The sequence below is a fragment of the Mustela erminea genome, chromosome 6 (assembly GCF_009829155.1).
Source record: "Mustela erminea isolate mMusErm1 chromosome 6, mMusErm1.Pri, whole genome shotgun sequence".
NCBI classification, from domain to species: Eukaryota; Metazoa; Chordata; class Mammalia; order Carnivora; family Mustelidae; genus Mustela; species Mustela erminea.
The window spans coordinates 21542140-21565361 of NC_045619.1; the positions used below are offsets into that span (position 1 = coordinate 21542140).

At 35.1% G+C, this 23222-nt stretch overlaps 1 protein-coding gene and 1 pseudogene across 17 annotated transcripts in view; both read left to right on the forward strand.

Annotated features, from left to right (window-relative positions):
• Positions 1–23222, forward strand: part of ANKS1B (ankyrin repeat and sterile alpha motif domain containing 1B) — a 1111154-nt gene that overhangs the window by 517130 nt on the left and 570802 nt on the right. The gene's annotated exons all lie outside the window — the stretch shown is intronic.
• Positions 11127–12359, forward strand: LOC116592966 (annotated as a pseudogene).

A 23222-nucleotide genomic window follows, 5' to 3' on the forward strand; every position in this document is an offset into this window, starting at 1 on the left:
CTATGTAATAAGACTAGACCAGCTTTTCTTTTAACTACATTGCTTTCTTCTAAGCCATGGAGCTTACCTTTCATTACTCATTTTATAAAATGCCTCAGACAGAAATGTCATTTTTCATGTAAATTTTTGTTACATAATTGATCTGATTTCACAGATGAAAAGATAGCAGTTATTTACATTGAGAGGCTATTCAGTTTTCTTATATAAATTACAAAGTAGTTGACCCAGCACTGTCAAGATCATTAATATCCCTCTAGAAAGCAATGTATCTGACAACATGCACTAATTTATAATTTCCTTCACCTTTTTATTTTAGTAGACCAATGTCCAAGTCTTCATTTAAAAAATAACAGTAATAACTGTAGTGACCCCTCTTCTTTCACAAAGTCAAAGCAGGCATAGCATGACTCTCTCTTCCCTTTCACAAAGCTGAATTTTTCTTCATATCTGCTTGTCCTCGTTTATTTATTAGCCATGTGTGAGGTCGAGAATATTGTATTAGGACCTCGAGGCTTGAGAATTAGAACTTTCAACATATTAGTGATGATCAGAATCCAATGTGCAGAATGAGTACCTCCGACAGAATTCTAACCTCTGGCAAGCAGTTCACAGGATCTAGAGGGAACTCTTACTTGTGTGTGTATACAGGTTTTCCATAGCATAGTTCTTCTTACTTAGAAAAACTAATATTAAAAAAAAAAGAAAAGAAAACTAATATAGTGAAAGGCAAATCTGCTGCAAAGAATCAACATTTCTTCCAGAGCCAAAGATGTAATTTTTCTATTATCTACCCTTTTCGATCTAAAACAGGTCTATTGTATGTCTGTGTTTTTTATATTGGCACAGATGTCTGTGTTCTTTTTATTAACTCTGATAAGCAAGAGTTGACTAGGTAAAGCTAATAATAGATTTCAGATTTCCTTCAGGAAAACACATAGTACACATAGAAGGAAGCGGTATTAACCAAATAAATCTTTCAGTTCCTAATGATTAATATTTTGGCAAGCTGTTGTCTTAGATGAAGGATTTAGATTATATATTACACAATTTCAAAGTATTTTGTATTTCTTCTTGATTTGAGTATCCAGTAAATACTACTCATCTTTATGTCAAAGTAAAGGAGATCTTCAGCTCTGTTTTAGTCTCCTAGCCCACTGATGTGCTATAGGCCATTAATTTGCAACTGGGTTTTGTTTCTACTATTAATTATAATGCTCTGGAGCAGGGTAACATTACAATAAATAATATGTCAAATTCTCTAAGCTAAGTAGTTGCTGTTTACTAGCAATATATTTGTTCTCTGAAGTTACCATATAGAAAATTATAAATAGAATATTAAATTCAAAATAAACCTGGACCACTTCCCCATACCTCATATTTGATATATTCCCTTTTAGGTAATTATTAGCTGTTTTAAAAAATAATCTTAGATATAGTTATCTGAAACCAGATCTTTATGATTTGATAAAGACCCATGTTGTATGTTCATTATACTATCTTAGCAACCTAAAGCATATGAACAATTGTGGCTGAGGCCTTAACTATTGGTTGTTTATATATAAAATGTAAAACTACATATAAACACTAAACAAAAATTAGTTATTTGAATCAAATTTATGAAAATACTGGATAGAGGAAGTTCATTTACTCATTTAACAAAATTCTCATCTAGCACTTACAGAATACTAATTAATGTCCAGTCAATCTTGGGCATATAACAATGGAAAAACATGGTCTCTTCTCTGAAAACATTTATGATATACAAGTAACTAAAGTATAATGTTATTATGTTAGCATAATATGAACTTAGAGATAAGAGCATATAAATCTACCTAAAAGCATTAGAGATGGTTTCACAGAACACATAATATTTGTAATATGACTTTAAGAATATACCAATGGGATTTGAAGGAACATGGTGAGGAAGGAAAGGAATAGAGAAAGAGGTAGAGAAAGAAGAACATTTAGAACCAGAGAAATTTGGACCTAGATCCTTGTTTTACCACTTAGTATGACCTTTAGGTAATTGATAACCTTTCAGAGATTCATATTTTCTCTTTTGAGATAATGTAGATGGCCATTAGCATAGGACTTTGCACATGGTAGGGACTCATTAAATATTGTCCCTTCCACCTACTAGGAGCTTCTTGTAGGTAGATAGTATCAACATTTTGAAGATGAGTAAAGTAGGTTCACAATGGTTAGGGAAACTTGTTTAAGGTCACATAACTAGGTAAGTTAGTGGCAGAGCCAGGATTAGAACCTGTATCTTCTGACAAAACTTTTCTGATTATGCTGCAAGAAGGATTCCAGGATTTTCCTGTGCATTTAACTATTTATTCAGTCAATGAATATTTCTTAAGTGTCTATTAAGTGTCAGACATGTTACTTTAAACAGATGATACAGTGGGGAACAAATAGACAAAAATCTGCCCTCATTGAGCTGAGAGTCTATCAGAGAAGGTAGACTTTATTTCAGCAATTTGCATAAATCCTAATGAATGTGATGTTGAGCACATTAATGCTTGGGGAAAGTGTGTGGCAAGAAGACGTCTTCTAATTGAGGTGCTTTGGAAAGTCTTGTAAAGGGGGAGTAATATTTTTGGTAGGACCTAAAAATGAGCAGGAGTTATCCAGACAGACAGGAGAGATTTTTTTTTCCAAATAGTGGAAGGTTTGGCAAAGATTAAATGAGAATATGGTATGTTCAAAGAATTGAAACTGATCCAGGATAGCAGGATCAAAGAACATGAATAAAAGAATGGCAAGAGGTGACTCTACAAAAATTGACAGAGATAAGGTTGTAGATTTTATTCTAAGGGTAGAGGGTGTTGTAATTTCTACACTGCATAAAAAGCCTGACCAGAGGAGAAAATTAGGTTTAAAATATGACACTGCTTATCCCAGAGAGGGAATGGTTACTTTTTTTTTTTTCTTTTTAAAATTCATCACAAAGGCCCATACAGGTTTGCTGTGGCCATAGTGGGAAACCACCCAAGGTTATAAGCAGCAGAATGATACCTTATTTGCATTTTTCCTTGCTCATTCTAGCTTTGCTGAGACTTCTTTTAGAGGGGGCAAGGCAAGATAAGTGGGACTTGGCATAGCTGTGTCATAGCTCTGGGGAAGAAGAAAATTGAGAGATGTTTAAGACATAGAATTTACAGGACTTATGATTGACTATGGAAGCCAAAGAACAAAATGTCAGGGGGAGACAGGGATGTTCCTCACTCTCCTGGCTTGAGTGGGAAAACATAGGAACCTTAGGTGCAATATCTAAGACTTCAGTGTTGAGAAAAAGCTATTGGAATTATTCTATTGTGGGAAGGTACCCAAATCAACTGAAATGGAGGACACAATAAAAGCATTTAAAAGTCCTTTGGGGCCATCAGGCATGACATTACACTTAAAGTAATGGTTCTTTTCCTTTCTTTGCTGGAAAACTGCATCCCTGTGAAACTTTGATTTACTTCCTAGACCATTGTATATTTCCATTTGGCTAAATTTGTTCTACAGAGACATTAGTTGTTACCTGGCTTTAGTTTTAATTTAAAAGGGGGAAAACTATAATTATGAAGAAGATTGGGCATGTGGGCACCTGATTCATATCCCTGGGTGGCATCATGACTCACCCTCATTAAAGTCGTTTTGCTATGTGATGCCTGATGCCTTATCAGTTTTGAATTTTCTCTGCTCTGTATGAACAATAAGATAAGTTTCTCTCATGGGTCATTCAGTGCTCTTCATCTCTACTATGAGTCAGATGTTTTGCATTTCAAAACATTATCCTGCCTACAATTTCCCTCTTTATAAATTATGCAGAAAACTTCTACCAACAACAGATTCTCATTTACTTGTATTTATAAATCAGGTTCTAGTTGTTATGCTATAACTTTGTGAGCAGTTTTATGGTCAATGATAAGGCACCATTTGATTTGTTTTATCATCACTGTCTAAATATTAAGGTGCCTCATTAGATAAAAGTGCAAGCATCTGTGAGTAAACTCAATTACTGATGATTGGGTCACATGAAAAGCCTTGCCTTCATTCTGTGTCTTCATCTAGGTACAGAACGTTTCCTCCCTTTCACATTTGACCTCTCAGAAAGAGTTGTTTATACTTCCTGGACTCACTTTCTCATCTCTCAGTGACTCTTCAAATACTACTCCACTTTTGCACTGAAATCTGTTAGGTGCTACAGGATTACCTCTTCTTAAATATAATGGACAAAGCCTTTTATCTTACTTGACCCATCTGCTTCACTTGGTTTGTGAAACACTGTCTACATGTGGCTCTGTGATACCACACTCTCCTGGTCTTCCTTTTACTGCTCTAGTCTCTAGTCTCCATCTTGGTCTCCCTTTGTGAGTACCTCTATCTCCACCCACTCATACAATACTCTTCTACAGGGTTCTAGACTAGTTTCTCTTCCCTTACTCTTTCAGACTGCCTCTGGATCTCCACCACTCCCTGGCTTTATTGCTCAATCATATGCTGATGTTCCTTATAGTTTTATCTCCAGCCCAAACTTGAGTTCCAAACTTCTAAATTCATCTTTCTTCGTGACCCCTGCACTTAGATGTTCCACAGATACTTCAAAGTCAACGTGTCTGTGTTAGTTTCCCAGGGCTGCTGCAAAACAGCATCATAAACAGGGTGAATTAATACAATAGAACTTTATTTTCTTATGGTTCTGAATACCAGAGGTTTGAAATCAAGCTGTCAGCAAGCTCATGCTACCTCTGAAGGCTCTGAGGAAGAATTTCTCTTTCCTCTGCTACTTCCATGTGTTATTTGGCTTGTGGCAGCATGACTCCAGTCTCTGACCTCATCTCCTCAAGGCCTTTCCCATGTTTCTGTGCCTTTTCCTCTTCTTGAGAACACACCAGTTTTTGGACTGGGGGCCCACCATAAGTGTCTTTATATATATATTTATTTATTTGTTTTGTTTGTGTTGTAGCATAAGCTTCATGATTACAGAGATTATGCCTTTCCACTGTAATCTCTGGCATCTAGTACAGTGTCAGTAAATAAATTGTTGCCTAATAAATATTTATTAAAGAGTAGGATGAAGGAAAGAGGTAAAGCAATTAATCAACAAGAACTAATCCAAAAAAATTATAAGTAAGCCAAAGTAAATTTAGGTGTGAATTTTTAAACAAGATGGGATTGGGAGGGAGACAAACCATAAGTGACTCTTAATCTCACAAAACAAACTGAGGGTTGCTGGGGGGAGGGGGTTTGGGAGAAGGGGGTGGGATTATGGACATTGGGGAGGGTATGTGCTTTGGTGAGTACTGTGAAGTGTGTAAACCTGGTGATTCACAGACCTGTACCCCTGGGGATAAAAACATATGTTTATAAAAAATAAAAAATTAAAAAAAAATGTGACCAAATGTAGTTTTTTCTAGTCAATGTACTAATAAAATACATTAAAAATTAGTCAAACCTTATTTTAAGCTCATTCAAAACTTTCTTCTATATCTAGCAAAAATTCTGTTGTTCCCACAGATGTTGGAAAGTGCAATTATATTTCCCACTGCCTATTTTTATAACTGAATCCCTTCAACCTTCTTTATTAATGAAAAACTATCATGGGTTGTGATACTATTTCCTAAATATTTCTTGAACACATTTCCAAAAAGGACAAGGTTAAACAATCACTAGCAGTCTAATTACAAAAAAAGAAAAATTAAAAGAAAGAAAAAAGCTATTTTTTAATCCTAACAAAATGTCTCCAGACATAAGCCTAAAAGAGTAAAAGAAAGCACCATTTGTAATTTATATCTGCTTACTTTTACAACATTTAGGCCTCCATACATATATAACTGGTATAAGCCCTGACTGAATATTTAGGCAACCAAGAAGTTAAAAGGGGTCAGACATGCAACATTATATCTACTTCGGCTACATTAATAAATTTTCTATCACAGGAGAATCTAAGGTAGAATCTGTGCTTGTAATTATTGAAAATGTTCAACTAAATCAGACTAAGCTGTATAGGTATTGATGAGAAGAAATGTGGGATGTGCCTTACTCTCTCACAGCATTCATTATGTAGGCAAATAAGGATTACTCTAGGGAGTTAATTGTATTCTTTACAAGAAGGCAAGTCCTCAAAAGAAATTCTGTCTTGGTATTTTGCTCTACTTTGTTTTAGTGCTACTTGATGTTATTAAATTCACACAACTTTCAGAACACATAATTATAATATTCACTAATTAAACAGAACAAGTCAACCAAATGAGATTTAGTTAGGAAAATGTCTTGGCATAACCTAGTGGGTCTGCTTAGATTTATTGTCACTAAATTATCCCAAGTAGACATTAACATTCACAGCATAGTATTTATTCTTCTGCTTCTATTTTTACTTCATTTTGACAAATTTAAGGCATGAGATTCTAAATTTATTGTAATGTGTGGAAGCCTCTAGGTATACTTATATAAGCACTTTTAAGGCCTTATGTAGCAATTTTCTTCATTCAACAAGATTCATTTTTAAATTCTGAGTAATTTTAGAGTGGTTAAAACAGTTTCCTTCATTTTAGCAATAAAAGTTGTCATTTTCTATTAAATTTTTATAGGTAAGATAATCACTACTATTACGAAGAAATGTTCTACATATTTTGCATATATTAACTATTTAATCACTATTGTCACCTATGATTTACAGATGGGGAACTAAAGCACAGAACCTTTAATTGACTTTCCTACATTTATATGGCTAGAAGAGAGCAGAACAGGGATTTGCTTCCATACATTCTGACTCAGGGTTTATACTCTTAACCACCATGTTATCCTGCCTATCAATAGTTTTATTATATCATATTTGTATTATACTTTAAAAATATATAATACTCTTGCTAATTATAATTGTTATTAATTTATATAAACTTGATCCTGCATTTCAGCATTCTTGAGAGTTTAAGTAGATCTAGAGAAACAGACCTTTTCTTTCAGATTACCGCAATGCTGGCAGTATCTGAATATATTTAGGAAGAAGTTGCTAGTTATAGAACTAGTTTTTTTCCTTTATTCCGTCAGGATTTATGGAGCACTTCTTTTGCTTTAGTTACTGTTAGGCACTGGGATACAGACATAAAGGTCTTAGTCCTTACTTAAAGGGAGTTCAAAGTCCAAGAAGTTTTGCTTAATGGAGAGATAAAATAGTATCTTTAAGCTTGTTGCTGGCAGAGTAAAGGGAAGAAATTTATGATATTTTCAAGAAAGAGATAAGATAATATGGCAGCTCACTGATGAAATGTCATTGCTTCTATCCATCTCCCTACCTTGCATATACCATCTTGATGACATGTGTCTTTTTCTTAAAGCTATCCTAATGGATTTTCACCAAGTAGAGTCAGGTATTTATGTGTCAGACACCATGTAGGGGTCTTTCCCATGTATTAACTCATTTAACTTAATCTGTATGCTAATTCTCTCTTATAGGTGTTATCAACAATTAGTAGATAGGAAAATAAAAAGATTAAGTAACTTTCTGTGGCCATGGTAAAAATGATAATAATAAAAAAGAGGATTCAAAACTATTTTGACCTGAAATTTAGAGCTCCTGAGGGCAGACACTTAATTTTTTTGACTCTTATGTACAAGTTCAAATAAAGCTGCCTAATGGAGGTCCAGAATCTACAAATGTGTTCTCTTATTTAAAAAAAAAAGTGAGTGGTGCTTGGGTGGCTCAGTTGGTTGGCATCCGACTCTTGATTTCGGCTGAGGTCATGATCTCAGGTCATGAAATTGAGCAGAGCATCAGCCTCCCATTGGGTGTGGAGCCTGCTTGAGATTCTCTCTCTCTCAGCCCCTTCCCCTGCTCACACATTCTCTCTCTAAAATAAATAAATAAATCTTTTAAAAAAATGAAATTATACTTAAAATCTTTTAATTTAGAAGTATTTCAGTTACCATTGCTGTATAGCAAACCACAGCAAAACTAAATAGATTAAAACTGCAGGAATTATTATATTATAGTTTCAGGACAGGCTTCCTCCTCTGGTTGGAATTATTTCAGAGCTCTTATGTAGTTGTAGTCAGACGGTAAATGGAACTAAAACAGTGTGGGGCTGGAGAAGCTAGAAACTGGCCATATCTCTCTCTCTTTTAGGTAGTCCCTGTGCTTCCCCATGAAGTCTCCCTGCATAGGCTAACTTGAGTTTCCTCAAGGCATATTGGTCTCAGGGCAATTGGACTACTTACATGGTGACGCAGGGTTCAATTGCTAATGTTCCAGATGCAAGGGGGAGGTAGTATGCCTTTCTGACTTAACCTCAGAAGTCATACAGCATCAATTCCATCACATTCTGTTGGTTATAAGTGAGCCTCAAATCTATCCAGATTCTTTGGGAGCGAAATTAGACTCTACTTCATGATGGGGGAGTGGCAAGATTCTCGGTGAACATGTGAGGTTAGGGATATAGCTATGGCTATCTTTATAAAATACAGTCTTCCACAGTCCACCCTCTAATCCAACAATTCACATCCTTCCCACAGGCAAAAAATACTCAGCTCTTCCCGAAATCCCTCAAAAGTTGCATCCCATTTAACATTAGTCTCAGGCTGAAGTTTATCTTCTAAATTAGGTCTAGATACATTTGAGTCTCCTTAGGTAAGATATCTTAAACAAAACACTTAAGTACCATTCCTCTTGGTCAGAAGTCCTGTGAACTAAAGAGACAGGTTATCTGCCACCCACATATCTATTATATAATGATCACACAAGCATAGATTAACCACAGTAGAAAATTCCATTTAAAAAAGATGGAAAAGTCATCAGTCCATAGAAATACTGAATTCCAGCCAGGTACATGTTGCCTGTTCTGTGAACGGGGCTCAGTTCTGCTCCCTGTTAGTTATTCTCCATGACTCTTGGTTCTGCCATCTGGGTTCTTATCCCCTCTGAGTCATTCTTTCTTTTTATAATAAGTGGTCTCTCTATAAAACTAAATAATCCTCTCAGTTTGATTCTTGCCTATACTAGTTCTAGGGTCCAAAGGAACAGTCCCTGTTCCTTTTATTTTTAAAATGACAATGGGTATCTGAAAAGAAATACATTTTTACTTCTAAGAGACTGTTGTCAATCTTTAGATACTCATAGAGACACAAAGGGAAAAGGTCAATGGCAATCTACTTTATTGACCACTTTAGTTTATTAGTTTACTAGTTAAAATAACTATGCAATATCAGCAGAGAAAAGAAAACTTTTCAAAATTGTATCATATTTTCAAGGTTTGTCTTTAAGTAATATCAGGACAATTATTATTGTGGTACATTAGAGAAGGTGAGTTTTCCGTCAAATAGGTACTTGTGACTGACATACATGAAAGCAGACTTTTTTTTTTTAAGATTTTATTTATTTATTTGAGAGAGAGTGAGAGAGAGCATGAGAGGGGAGGTCAGAGGGAGAAGCAGATTCCCCATGGAACTGGCAGCCCGACGTGGGATTCAATCCCAGGACTCTGGGATCATGACCTGAGCCAAAGGCAGTTGTTTTTTTTTTTAACCAACTGAGCCACCCAGGCATCCTGAGAGCAGACTTTTTTTTGATTGCTTTAAAAATTGTCTGTAAAAAGAAATGAAGCAGGTGTTTTAAAACTTACTCTTTTATGAAAATGTCATAATGCTCTACTCAAACCTTCTGTGGTTTTTAAAAATCAGTATTGAATCAACATGTTAATATTATTCCAAATAAAAAATTACTTATTGGAAATACTTCTTAAAATTTTGATCAGTCCTAGTAAGCTTTATCATAGAGAAAATGACTTGCTTTGCCCAGGATTTTCTTGGTTTCGAACTGAAAATTCCATTTTCTGGGATGGTCACACCAGTCGCAAGTCACTTAAATACTTGTTGCCATAAATACACAAAATACAAAACAAAGCAAAAAATAAGACTATGAATATAACTAATAAAATTTCAAATTTAAGTTAAAGGGGGAAAATGAGTTAATTATACTGGTTATAAGAATATAGTATTTGTACAAAGTTTCTTTAAAAGAAAAAATTCAGTGCTGCTTCATAACATTTTTGATATAACAATAATCAAAATTTACCTCAATAAAAAAGATACATCTGTAAAAATTATTCATAGTCATATATGCTTAGAAGATGACCTTTGGGGAATAACTGCACATTTGTACAAGAACAGAGAATTTCTACAATTAGGTTATTTTATTGAACTCACCTGTTTTTACCATGGTGAATAAAGTCATATAAAGTCCTGAAAGAGGGGAAAATGTAAATTAATATGAAAATACATATATATATATATAGGCACAGATTACACACATATTTAAATTTATATTGATGTTAAAACAGTGTTCTCAAACTTTAGTGTGTGTACAAGTCACTCGAATATCTTATTAAAAAATATTCTGATTGGGGCACCTGGGTGGCTCAGTGGGTTAAGCCTCTGCCTTCAGCTCAGGTCATGATCTCAGGGTCCTGGGATCGAGCCCCACATTGGGCTCTCTGCTTGGCAGGGAGCCTGCCTCCCCCTCTTTCTCTGCCTGCCTCTCTGCCTACTTGAGATCTCTCTCTATCTAAAAGGAAAAAAAAGAAAAAAAAAACTTAAAAAAAATATTCTGATTAAACTGGCCTGGGTTGGGCCTGAGACTGCATTTATAACAATCTTCTGGGTCACTGATAGTCCATAGTTCACATTTCAAGTGGCAAGATATTAGAGGCCAGAGGTATTAATGACCTAATAATTTAACCCAGGAGAAATGGATAATTTCCTAGAAATATATGATCTTCCAGAATGAAATCAGGAAGAAATAGGAAATTAGGACAGACCTATTACTAGTAATAAAACTGAATTGGTAATCAAAAAACTATCAACAATCAAAAGTCCTGGACTAGATGGCTTCACAGGTGAAGGTAAACCAGACATTTAAAAAAGAGTTAATACCTAAGACCTGGGTGGCTTAGTTGGTTAAGCATCTAACTTTTAATTTCACCTCAGGTCATGATCTCAGGGTCATGAGACTGAGCCCCAGCAATAGGCTATATGCCAGTTAAGGAGCCTGCTTGGGATTCTCTCTCTCCCTCTCCGTCTGCCCCTCTCCCCTGCCACTCACCCTCTCTCTTCCAAGAAAGAAAGAGAGAGAGAGGGAGTGAGGGAAGAATGAAGGAAGGCAGGAAAGAAAAAGAAAGGAGTTAATACCAAATCAGCTCTCTGAGGGTCACTAGCACCAAGATCTCCCCCATGACAATGTCTTCATTAAGATTGAGTGTGTTTTTCCAAAGAACTGCCAGTGCCCCAAGTCTCCAGTAGGAGGAGGTATCCAAAGCTCTGCTCTTTGTAGATCTTCCTGCAAAAAATGGTTTACCAGTGGGAATTGCTCAGGAAGCAGTAAGTAGGAATTACACAGGGGTGGAGTAAGTGACCATGGATATCTGTGTTATCTCTGTGACACTTCACCTGGCAGGAGGCTATGTTGCCACCATTGGAACAAAGTTCTGTCCTTTAAACTGAGAAGTTCAGTCAACAGTTGTCCTGGCTACAGTAGATAAAGACAAGAAAAACAATCAGTTCCATAATGGGAACGTGGAACCCTCTGGGAGATATTTTGCTGGCACCATAGCTGAGGAAATGGCCTCAGTAGTTCTGGAGTGGCGCCAGGTGTCCCTGTATTCTCTTTTCCTGACCACCACATGGAAAAGAGTTTTGATCAGGTACACATTTACAGTGGTTTGGATTGATCCCTAGACTACAAAATCTATTGCATTGACAGCCTATCCTATTCTGTGGATGCCTTTGATTATGACTTGCAACCGGAAAGATCTCCAACTCCACAAGTGTTTACAAGTTGGAGAAAGAAGAATAATTTCCAGATGGAATGTGTATTGATGGTGAGGGGGAGTTCTCAAAGGAAGAAGAGTGACTTTTTTAGTTCCTAAGACAAGGAAAAGACTCCAGACTGTGACGTTGCCTGTTGATAAAACAACTTCATGTTGCTTCAAAGGGAAGGACTACTCTGAAATGTTTGTGACCTGTGTCCAGGGTTGAATGGACACAAAGGGTATTCTGCAGCAGTCTGAAGCTGGTGTAATTTTCAAGATAACTGGCCTGGGGGTCAAAGGAATTCTTCTCTATTCCTACAGAGGATGAAACCTTCTTTCCTACTTGAAGACTTTTGAAGACATGTAGAAAATTATAGAGCTGAAATTTCAGTCTAGTTACAAAAAATTTAAAGAAATTATATTATTAACAGGGTTAAATTTTTATTGACAGTTTTTGAAAGGTAGAGCATTTTAGTAAGGGTGTGAGGGTAGTTTTGATAATACACAACAAGGCTTTCTGCAAAGGTAGTATAGAAATGTAAAGAATTGTTCAATCAGCCTCTTGATTCTTTGCAAATGCTAGAAAGGGAAGGGTGGGGACCATATTTGTTTTGCATTCCACACTTATCATACCTAAAACTTCAAAAAACCCAATAAATAATGACCTAGTAGCGAAAAAAAATTAAAAATCAAAAAAATGCCTATTCTTCTGAAACTACTTCAAAGAATAGAAGAGGAAGGAAAACTTCTAAGTGCATTTTGTGAAACCAGCATTATTCTGATACCAAAACCAGACAAACACTACAAAAAAGAAAATTATAGGCCAGTATCTCTGATGAACATTGATGCATAAATTCTCAACAAAATATTAGTAACCAAATTCAGCAATACCTTAACAAAATCATTCACCAAGATGAAGTGGAATTTCTTCCAGGGATGTAAGGATGGTTCAATATTTGCAAATCAATCAGTGTGATACATCACATTAAAAAGAGGAAGGATAAAAAAAACTATTTGGTCATCCCAACAGGTGCAGAGAAAGCATCTGACAAAATACAACAACCATTCATGATAAAAACTTTCAACAAAGTGGGTTTAGAGAGAAGATACTTCAACATAACAAAGGTCGTATATAAAAACCCACAACTGACATTCTCCTCAATAGTGAAAAACTGGGAGCTTTTCCTCCAAGATCAGGAACAAGACAAGGTTGTTCTCAGTATTTTTATGCAAAACAGTACTGAAAATCCCAGTTGCAGCAATCTGACAAGAAAAATTAATAAAAGGCACCCAAATGGGTAAGGAAGAAGTAGAACTGAATATTAAAGGGGATCTTTTGAGTAGACAGAGAGTCCCAAAATAACAAAGACCAGAAAGGAACAGAGACAATCTATAGGAACAATGACAATACAATGGCACTAACTTTGTATCTTTCAAAATTATTCTGAATGTAAATTACTAAATGTGCCTTTCAAAAGACAATAGGGTATAAGACAAGACCCATCAATATGCTGCTTACAAGAGACTCATTTAGATGCAAAGACACCTCCAGATTGAAAGTGAGGGGGTGGAAAACCATTTTTTCATGCCAGTGGACATCAAAAGAAATTCGAAGTAGCCATCCTTATATCAGAAAACAAGATTTTATTTATCTTATTTTATTTTTTTTGAAGATTTTATTTATTTATTTGACAGAGAGAGAGAGTACACACAAGCAGGGAGAGTGGCAAGCAGAGGGAGAAACAGACTCCTTGGTAACTAGGGAGCCTGAGGCTGGACTCAGTTCCAGGACCTTGGGATCATGACCTGAGCTGAAGAGAAATTTTTAACCCACTAAGCCACCCAGGTGCCCAAGAAAAACTAGATTTTTAAACCAAAGACTTAAGAAGAGATGAAGGAGGACACTATATCATAATAAAAGCATCTATCCAACAAGAAGATCTAACAACCTAAATATTTATGCCCCTAACTTAGGAACAGCCAATTATATAAACCAATTAATAAGAAAATTAAAGAAACTCATTGACAATAATACAAAATAGTAGGGGACTTTAACACCCCATTCATAGCAATGGAAAGATTATCCAAATAGAAAATCAATAAGAAACAAGGGCTTTGAATGACACACTGGACCAAATGGACTTCACAGATATATTCAGAGCATTTCATTCTGAAGCCACAAAATGCACATGGAACATTATCCAGTATAGATCACATTACAAATCAGGACTCGACTGGAAAAAAAAAAAAAAAGATTCAGACTGTACCATTTCAGACCACAGTGCTTTAAAACTTGAAGTCAACTACAAGAAAAAATATTGGAAGGATGACAAATACATGAAGGTTAAAGAGCATCCTAGTAAAGAGTGAATGGGCCAACCAGGAAGTTACAGAAGAATTTTTAAAAAGACGTGGAAACAAATGAAAAAACACAACAGCTCAGAACCTTTGGGATAAGCAAAGGTGGTCCCAAGAGAGAAGTATATAGCAATGCAGGACTTTCTCAAGGAACAAAGAAGTCTCAGGGTAGCCAGGTGGCTCAGTCAGTTTAAGAGTCTGCCCTCGATTCAGTTCATAATTCCATGATCCTGGGATCGAGCCCATATTAGGCTCTCTGCTCAGTGGGGAGCATCCTTCTCCCTCCCCCTCTACCCCTCTTGCTTACTCTCTCTCACTCTCTCACAAATAAAGAAAATCTTAAAAAAAAAAAAAAAAAAAAAAAAAAAAGAGTGGCTGTAGCAGTTTTCATTCCCACCAACGGAAATTCCTGTCTTGATAATTTTAACTGGGGTAAGGTTGTATCTCATTATGGTTTTGATTTGTATATTTCTGATGGCTAGAGATGTTGAAATTTCTCTCATGTGTCTGTTAGTCTTTGTATGGAAAAAAAAAAAGAAAGAAAGAAAAAGGAAAGTCTCAAATACACAACCTAACATTACACCTAAAGGAGCTGGAAAAAGAACAGCAAATAAAGCCTAAATCCAGGAGGAGAAGAGAAATGCTAAAGATTAGAGCAGAAATCAATGAAATAGAAATAAATTTTAAAAAGAAAAAAATCAATGAAACTAAGAGCTGGTTCCTTGGAAGAATTAACAAGATTGGGAAACTCCTGGCCAAACTTACCAAAAACAAAAGAGAAAGTATCCAAATAAATAAAATCATAAATGGAAGAGGAGAGATTACAACAAACACCAAAAAAGTACAAACAATTGTAAGATGTACTAACAATTATATGCCAACATATTAGGCAATCTGGAAGAAATGGATGAATTCGTAGAAACATGTAAACCCCCAAAATTGAAAAAGGAAGGAATAGAAAACCTGAACAGACCTAGAACCAGCAAGGAAATTGAAGCAGTAATCAAAAATCTCCCAACAAAAAAGAGTCCAGGGCTAGATGGCTTCTCAGGGGAATTCTACCAAACATTTAAAGAGGAATTAATATCTGTTCTTCTGAAATTGTTTCAAAAATAGAAATGAAAGGAAAACTTCCTGTTTCTATGAGGCCAGCAGTAACTTGATCTCAAAATGAGACAAGGACCCCACCAAAAAGGAGAACTATAGCCCAATATCCCTGATGAACATGATGCCAGCAAAATGCTAGCCAATAGGATCCAACAGAATACTGGGAGGATTCTTCACCATGGCAAGTGGGATTTATTCCTGGGCTGCAAGTGTGGTTCAACATCTGTGAATTAATCACTGTATATTAATAAAAGAAAGGACAAGAAGCATACAATCCTCTCGATAGATGCAGGAAAAGCATTTGACAAAATAGAGCATCTTTCTTGGTAAAAACTCTCCTTAGTGTAGAGATAAAGGGAACAGACCTTAATATTATAAAAGTCATGTATGAAAAGCTGACAGTGAATATCATTTTCAATGGGGAAAAACTGAAAGCTTTTCTCTTGAGGTCAGGAACATGACAGAAATTCCCAATCTCACCACTGTTGTTCAACATAGTGCTAGAAGTCCTAGTCTCAGAAATCAGACAACAAAAAGAAAAGGCATAAGAATCAGCAAAAAAGAAGTCAAATTTTCATTCTTTGTAGATGCCATGATACTGTATGTGGACAACCCAAAAGGCTCCACCCCAAAATTGCTAGAACTCATACAGGAATTCAACAAAGTGGCAGGATATAAAATCAATGCACAGAAATCAGTTGCATTTTTATGCACTAACAATGAGATAGAAGAAAGAGAAATCAAGGAATTGATTACATTTACAACTGCACCAAAAACCATAAGATATTTAGGAATAAATCTAGTCAAAGGAAAAAAGGATCTCTACTCTGAAAACTATAGAACACTTATGAAAGATTGTGAGAGACACAAAGAAATGGAAAAACATTCCATGCTCATGGATTGGAAGAATAAATATTGTTAAATTGTCTATGCTGCTCAAAGCAATCTATGCATTCAGTGCTATCCCTGTCAAAATACTATCAACATTTTTCACAGAGCTAGAACAAAGAATCCTAAAATTTGTATGGAAAAGACCATGAGTAGTCAAAGGAATGTTGAAAAAAGCAAACCAAAGCTGGAGGCATGACTGCAAGTTGCATTACAAAGCTATAATCATTAAGACAGAATGGTACTGGCACAAAAACAGACACATAGATCAATGGAACAGAATAGAGAACCCAGAAATGGACCCTCAACTCTATGGCCAACTAATCTTCAACAAAGTGGGAAAGAATATCCAATGGAGAAAAGGCAGTCTCTTCAACAAATGGTGTTGGGAAAATTGGACAGCCACATGCAGAATAAACCTGGACCAATTTCTTATACCATACACAAGAATAAAATGGATGAAAGACCTAAATGTGAGACAGGAATCCATCAAAGTCCTAGAAGAGACCATAGGTAGCAACCTGTTTGACCTAGGCCACAGTGACTTCTTGTGAGATAACATCTCCAAAGGCAAGGGAAACAAAACCAAAAATGAATGGTTGGAACTTCATCAAGATAAAAAACTCTTGCACAACAAAGGAGATAATCAACAAAACTAAAAAGCAGGTTATGGGAGCTATGGGAGAAGATATTTGCAAATGTCTTATCAGATAAAGGGCTAGTATCCAAAATCTATAAAGAACTTACTAAACCAACACCAAAAAAGCAAATAATCCAGTTAAGAAATGGGCAGAAGACATGAACAGACATTTGTCCAAAGAAGACAGACAGATGGCCAAGAGACACATGAAAAAATGCTCAACATCATCCAACATCAGGGGTGTTGCAACCTTCATTGCAAATGGCAACATTTCATTCTTTTTGATGGCTGAGTGATATTCCATTATATATATGTATGTGTATATATATGTTTTCTGTGTGTGTGTGTATGTATATGTGTATATACACACACATATCTGTATCTTAACTGGATTGTTATTAATTAATATTAATATTATTAATATTAATTATATACATATATGTATGTGTATATATATGTTTTCTATGTGTGTGTATATGTATATGTGTATATACACACACATATCTGTATCTTAACTGGATTGTTATTAATTAATATTAATATTATTAATATTAATTTCTATGTGTGTATATGTATATGTGTATATACACACATATCTGTATCTATATCATATCTATCTATCTATATATAGATAGATATCTATCTATATCTATATATCTCCACATCTTCTTTAATCATTCATCTGTTGATAGACAACTGGATAATATTAATATTAATTAAATATATGTAATTAATTATAATATTAATATTATTAGTTAATTATTAATACTCTTAATTATTTGTTATTATTATTTTGTTTTTAACAAATCAAAACCACAATGAGATACCACCTGATACCAGTCAGAATGGCTAAAATTAACAACTCAGAAACACGGATATTGGGGAGGATGCAGAGAAAGGGGAAACCTTCTTATGTTGTTGGTAGGAATGCGAACTAATAGACCCACTCTGGAAAATAGTATGGAGGTTCCTCAAAAAGTTACAAATAGACCTACCCTAAGATCCAGCAATTGTACTACTAGGTATTTATCCAAAGAATACAAATGTAGTGTTTCAAAGGGAAACCTGCCCCCTGATGTTTATAGCAACAATGTCCACAATAATCAAAATATAGGAAGAGGCCAGTCGTCCATCAACAGATAAATGGTTAAAGAAGATGTGGAGATATATAGATATAGATGTCTATCTATCTATCTATCTATCTATCGATATCTATATAGATATCGATAGATATATATGATATAGATACAGATATGTGTTTGTATATACACATATACATATACACACACACATAGAAAACATATATACACATATACATACACACACACATAGAAAACCTATATACACACATACATATATATCACATATATATAATGGAATATTACTCAGCCATCAAAAAGAATGAAATGTTGCCATTTGCAATGAAGTTGATGGAACTAGAGGGTATGATGCTAAGTGAAATAAGTCAGTCAAAGAAAAATACCATATGATTTCATTCATATGTGGAATTTAAGAAACAAAGCAGATGAGCATATGGGAAGGGAATGAAAAATAAAATAGGAGGAAAACAGAGAGGAAGACAAACCATAAGAGACGACTTAATGATGGGAAATGAACAGGGTTGCTGGAGGGGAGGTGGATGGGGGGATGGGGTAATTTTTTTTTTTTCAAAAAAATGTACTCTTAAATACAGAGAACAAACTAACAATTCCCAGAGAAGAGGTGGGTGGAGAGGAGGGTAAAATAAATAATGGGGATTAAAGGGTATAAACTTCCAGTTATAAAATAAATTAGTCATGGAGATGAAAAGTATGTTATAGGGTATGTTGTCAATAATATTGTAATAGCGCTGTATGGTGACAGATGGTGAATACCCTTATGGTGCTGAACACTGTCAAATCAGTGTTGTATACCTGAAACTAATAGAACACTGTATGTCAATTATACTTCAATTTTAAGAAAGAATTATATCATAAAGAACAATGACCAAGTGCTTTAACCATTGGACACTTCAGCTAATTGAAAAGTTTAAATATCACTAAATTTCACACCTGAAATTAATGTAACATCGTGTGTCAACTATAATCAAATTTTTAAGAAAGTTAAAGATATATGTGTAGATTATATATATTAGGTGAGGGATGTCCTAGATTAGATGAACAGATAAACTTTTTCCAACAAATCTATCAATGTGTCTGTGATTTAATCACCCAACCCAGAGCTGGAGAGGGACACAGGAGTGTGTTTTCTAGATTACTCTGCAATTAACTAGCTGTGTGGCTTACATAAAGCTTTTGCAACTTGTTTTAATTTGCTGAATTGGGGTGGGTGAGACTATCATCAAGAATTCTTTGTTGAATATCTTCTATTTATAAGGCATCCTTATGTAATTTAGTATTTTAGTGTAAAGCAATTTTAATAATGGTATAAACTCGTAGTAGGAGAGTGACACATTACTTGGACCATATAATTTACTTTCATAGAGAATATTTCTAAGATTACTCACTATGATCTGAAGTCTCAGGTCATGATCTCAGGGTCCTGGGATTGAGTCCCATGTTGGGCTCCCCACTCAGCAAGGAGTCTGCTTTCCCCTCTCTTTTTGCCCTTCTCCACTCTCTCCCTGCTTGTGCTCTCTCAAAAAAATAAATAAAATCTTAAAAAAAAAAAAAGAAATTGGGTATACATAAAACTTATAAAATAAGAGTGAAACTATAGCAAAATTTAATAATTGTCTTTCCAGATATTTGAAAAGGTATTTTTCACACCATGATTCATGGTACTTCAAAATTCCATGCTGGATATAATAGGATTATATTTTATTTTAATACAGACCCTCACTGCGATATCCATGTCTGACTCCAGTATCACCCAGAAATTAGAGAATTAAGGCAGGAAAAAAGAGTGCATCCTAGAATAATATAAAAGGCACACATCATGGGGGCGCCTGGGTGGCTCAGTGGGTTAAAGCCTCTGCTTTCAACTTGGGTCATGGTCTCAGGGTCCTGGGATCGAGCCCTGCATCGGACTTTCTGCTCAGCGAGGAGCCTGCTTCCTCCTCTCTCTCTGCCTGTGTCTCTGCCTGCTTGTGATCTGTCAAATAAATGAATAAATATTTTTTTTTAAAAAGGCACACATCATGAAGGAATGCAGACATATAAATATTCTGCAGAGACATGATCCATAACTTCAAAATAACCACTAAAATGAAAAAACTAAAGGAAACAATAGTGCACCTGAACCCCTGGCCATGGTACCAAAGTAAATGTAAAAAGCCAAGAAAACCTGAGACAGTGTGCTTTTGCAGTAACATAAAGAGCCAGAAAGTGTTGTGTATAAAACTAATGTGTGTAAATGCTGTGTATGCATGTATGGAACTAGGGAAGGAAGTAGGGTGGAAAATTAATAGGTAACAATTTTTCTATGTATGATAAAACCCTATTTAACAACCTTGTTTAAGATTTAAAATGATGGGAAAACATATTGTAAAATACCATTTACAAAGAAAAAATTTTCAAAACGCAAGATAATGAAACATTTTCTCTATATAAACATCTTATTCTTCTTGAAATCACAAACAGCTGCAGTATATTCTGACTAATTACAACTGAATCATAAGGAACACAGCATGATAAGAACCCTAAGTAGTATCAGTATGGTTCAAGTTGATTTTAAACCCTGAAGTTCTATATAATTCAGGTTTTATTCAGACTTGGGTCATCAGTTTTAAAGGAATAATACTGATGTTAATTTGGTTCATTTGCTAATGTGGCTAAATGTCTTTAGCACCGTGGAATATTTTAACAAATGGTAAAGCATTATTTGGTAAGATGCTACTTCATAAGAATTTATGGTTATTATATGCTGGTTTGGTTTACCTTTGCATTATCAATGGAAATGGAAAAAATTTTTCAGAGAAATTCTTATTTCCTTAATAATGAGGGCAGTTTTCAAGTGCCAATTTAGCAGCAAAGATGTGTTCTTTACATATGAAAGTATAAAACTGAAGAATCTGGGGGGTTCTTACAGATGAGAAAGCATACCAAGAGGGCAAGTGTACTTATCTAATAGACTAGTAACTAATTTATTTGGTCCATAATCCTGCCTTTGCAAATATACCTCTTCTAATGAGTCTTATCTTTTAAATTATGAATTTCCAGGGATCTCTAAGATTCAGGGACTAGAGAACATTTGTTCTTGCTCTCCCCTATTCATCAGGCTATCACCAAGACTCCAGAACTTCCTATGAGCCCAATCTTGTGATGAAATATCGAGACAACACACCGTACAATATGTTACCCTGAACACATATGGTGCCATAAAAAAACAACTAAGTTAAATCCTGGAAAACAATCCAAAGTCCTATATAACTAAGAGGTAAAGTAGGACAGACAGACTCCAAATGCCATAAAGAGCCAGCTACTCTGAAAAAGAAGTCAGGGTAATTTCACAAAAAACAACTTCATCCACCTTCAGATTTTCCCTAGGATCCAAAACCAGAAACTAGACTGCGAAACGTGAACGCAGTAGAGAAGTTTGAAATTCAGTTTGTGCTTTATTGCTTAAAGAGAACCTTCCTTTTCACCTAAGCTTCAATAGTGTACATTTAAGTGCTTTTAAGTTTCTTCTTCAATCTTAGAGTTAATTATATCCCAATACTTATGTTATTTCAATACAGTTTTCTACCAATATTCTGACAGATTATGGCCATTTTAAAAAGGCACTAAAATGTTATGAGATTGTGATATCTTACCTATAGTTCTAACAGGTAATTAAATTCCAGACATGAAATTTTCAACTAGTCAATTAAAGTAATATTTCCTTTTCACCCTGAAACTCGTGTGTGATGAGGCCAGGTACTTATTAACAAACCATTGCCTTTTACCCAGAGGGGAAAGCCATCTGGGACTAGGAAAGTGAAGTGTTTATATAATTTTAAATGAATTCATTGCCAGTCTTTTAAAGAGATTCTCAGAACTTATCTGGCTCTATCAGTGTTCCTACAATTTTATATAGTTCATTTATATCCTTTGTTTAAATCTCAGCCTAGATTTTTCTTATGGGTTTGCCCAGTGAGAGTTGCTCTGCATTGGATTTCTCAGTGTTGTCCGTATTACTGTGTTCCATTAAACTTAACAATCATAGCTGAGGTAGACTCTCCTTGCCAACATCCACTTATTGTTACCTGTTTTTGTAAGTCATTACCAGATGCTTTAGATCCATAGATACCTGTATAATCGGCTTCACTGTCAGCACCAACAGCTGAGACAGGTCCCCAGTGTCTTTGTGGCTCCAGAAGCTGAATCTAGTGCCATCCTAGCATCTCTGTACCATCAGCTATCTCAGACTAAGTAATGTTTTGTGCCTCTTTAAATAGTCTAAGGATAGAATAATCGTGTTCCACTAACCCCCTACACATTTGAGCCTTCTTTATGTTCAGCTATATCACATCCTATATTTGAGCAATGTTTTTAGCCATATTTTTATTAAAAATTTTTTAACAGAAAAGCTAAAAAAATAGTGTAATGAACATATGCATACCATCCAACAACCTATATTCAATTATTAACATTTGTCATATTTGTTTTATCTGTCTATCATCTATCTATATCTATCTTACTGAATTATTTGAGAATATATTTCAGAGATAATGTTACTCTTAAATATTGCAGCATATGTACAGAAGAGGGGACTTTCCCTATATAATCATCATGCTATTTAACACATAACACATAATGCCACTGATACATAATCAGTTTATCTAATCAACCAATCTAATTTACCCAATTCCCCCCCAAATACCCTTGCAATTGCATTTTCTTTTTTTTTTTAATTTTTAAAAAATATTTTATTTATTTATTTGACAGAGAGAGATCACAAGTAGGTAGAGAGGCAGGCAGAGAGAGAGGAGGAAGCAAGCTCCCTGCTGAGCAGGGAGCCTGATGCGGGGCTCGATCCCAGGACCCTAAGATCATGACCCAAGTCGAAGGCAGAGGCCTTAACTCACTGAGCCACCCAGGCGCCCCTGCAATTGCATTTTCAAGCAGCTTTTCAAGCAATTTTCACACCAGGATTCAATCAAAATTCACATATTTCATTTGACGTCACTTTAGTTTCTTTCAGTCTAAAATAATTCCCCATTATTTTTTAAATGATTTTGATATTTTCATGAGATTAGGCCAATTGTCTTATAAAAATGTCTCACATTCTACAGCTATCTGATTGTTTTCTTCTTGGATTTTTAACTTTTCCTTTTCACTCTATATTTCTTATACTTGTAAGTTAGATCTAAAGTCTCGGTTATATTAGGTTAAACATTTCTTTCAAGAATACTTTCTAGGTGATCCTGAGCAGTTATATTGCAACACATCAGGAAGCTCATAATGTCAGGGTTCCCTTCTCTTGGTTATGAAAAATTGATTACTTTTGAGCAG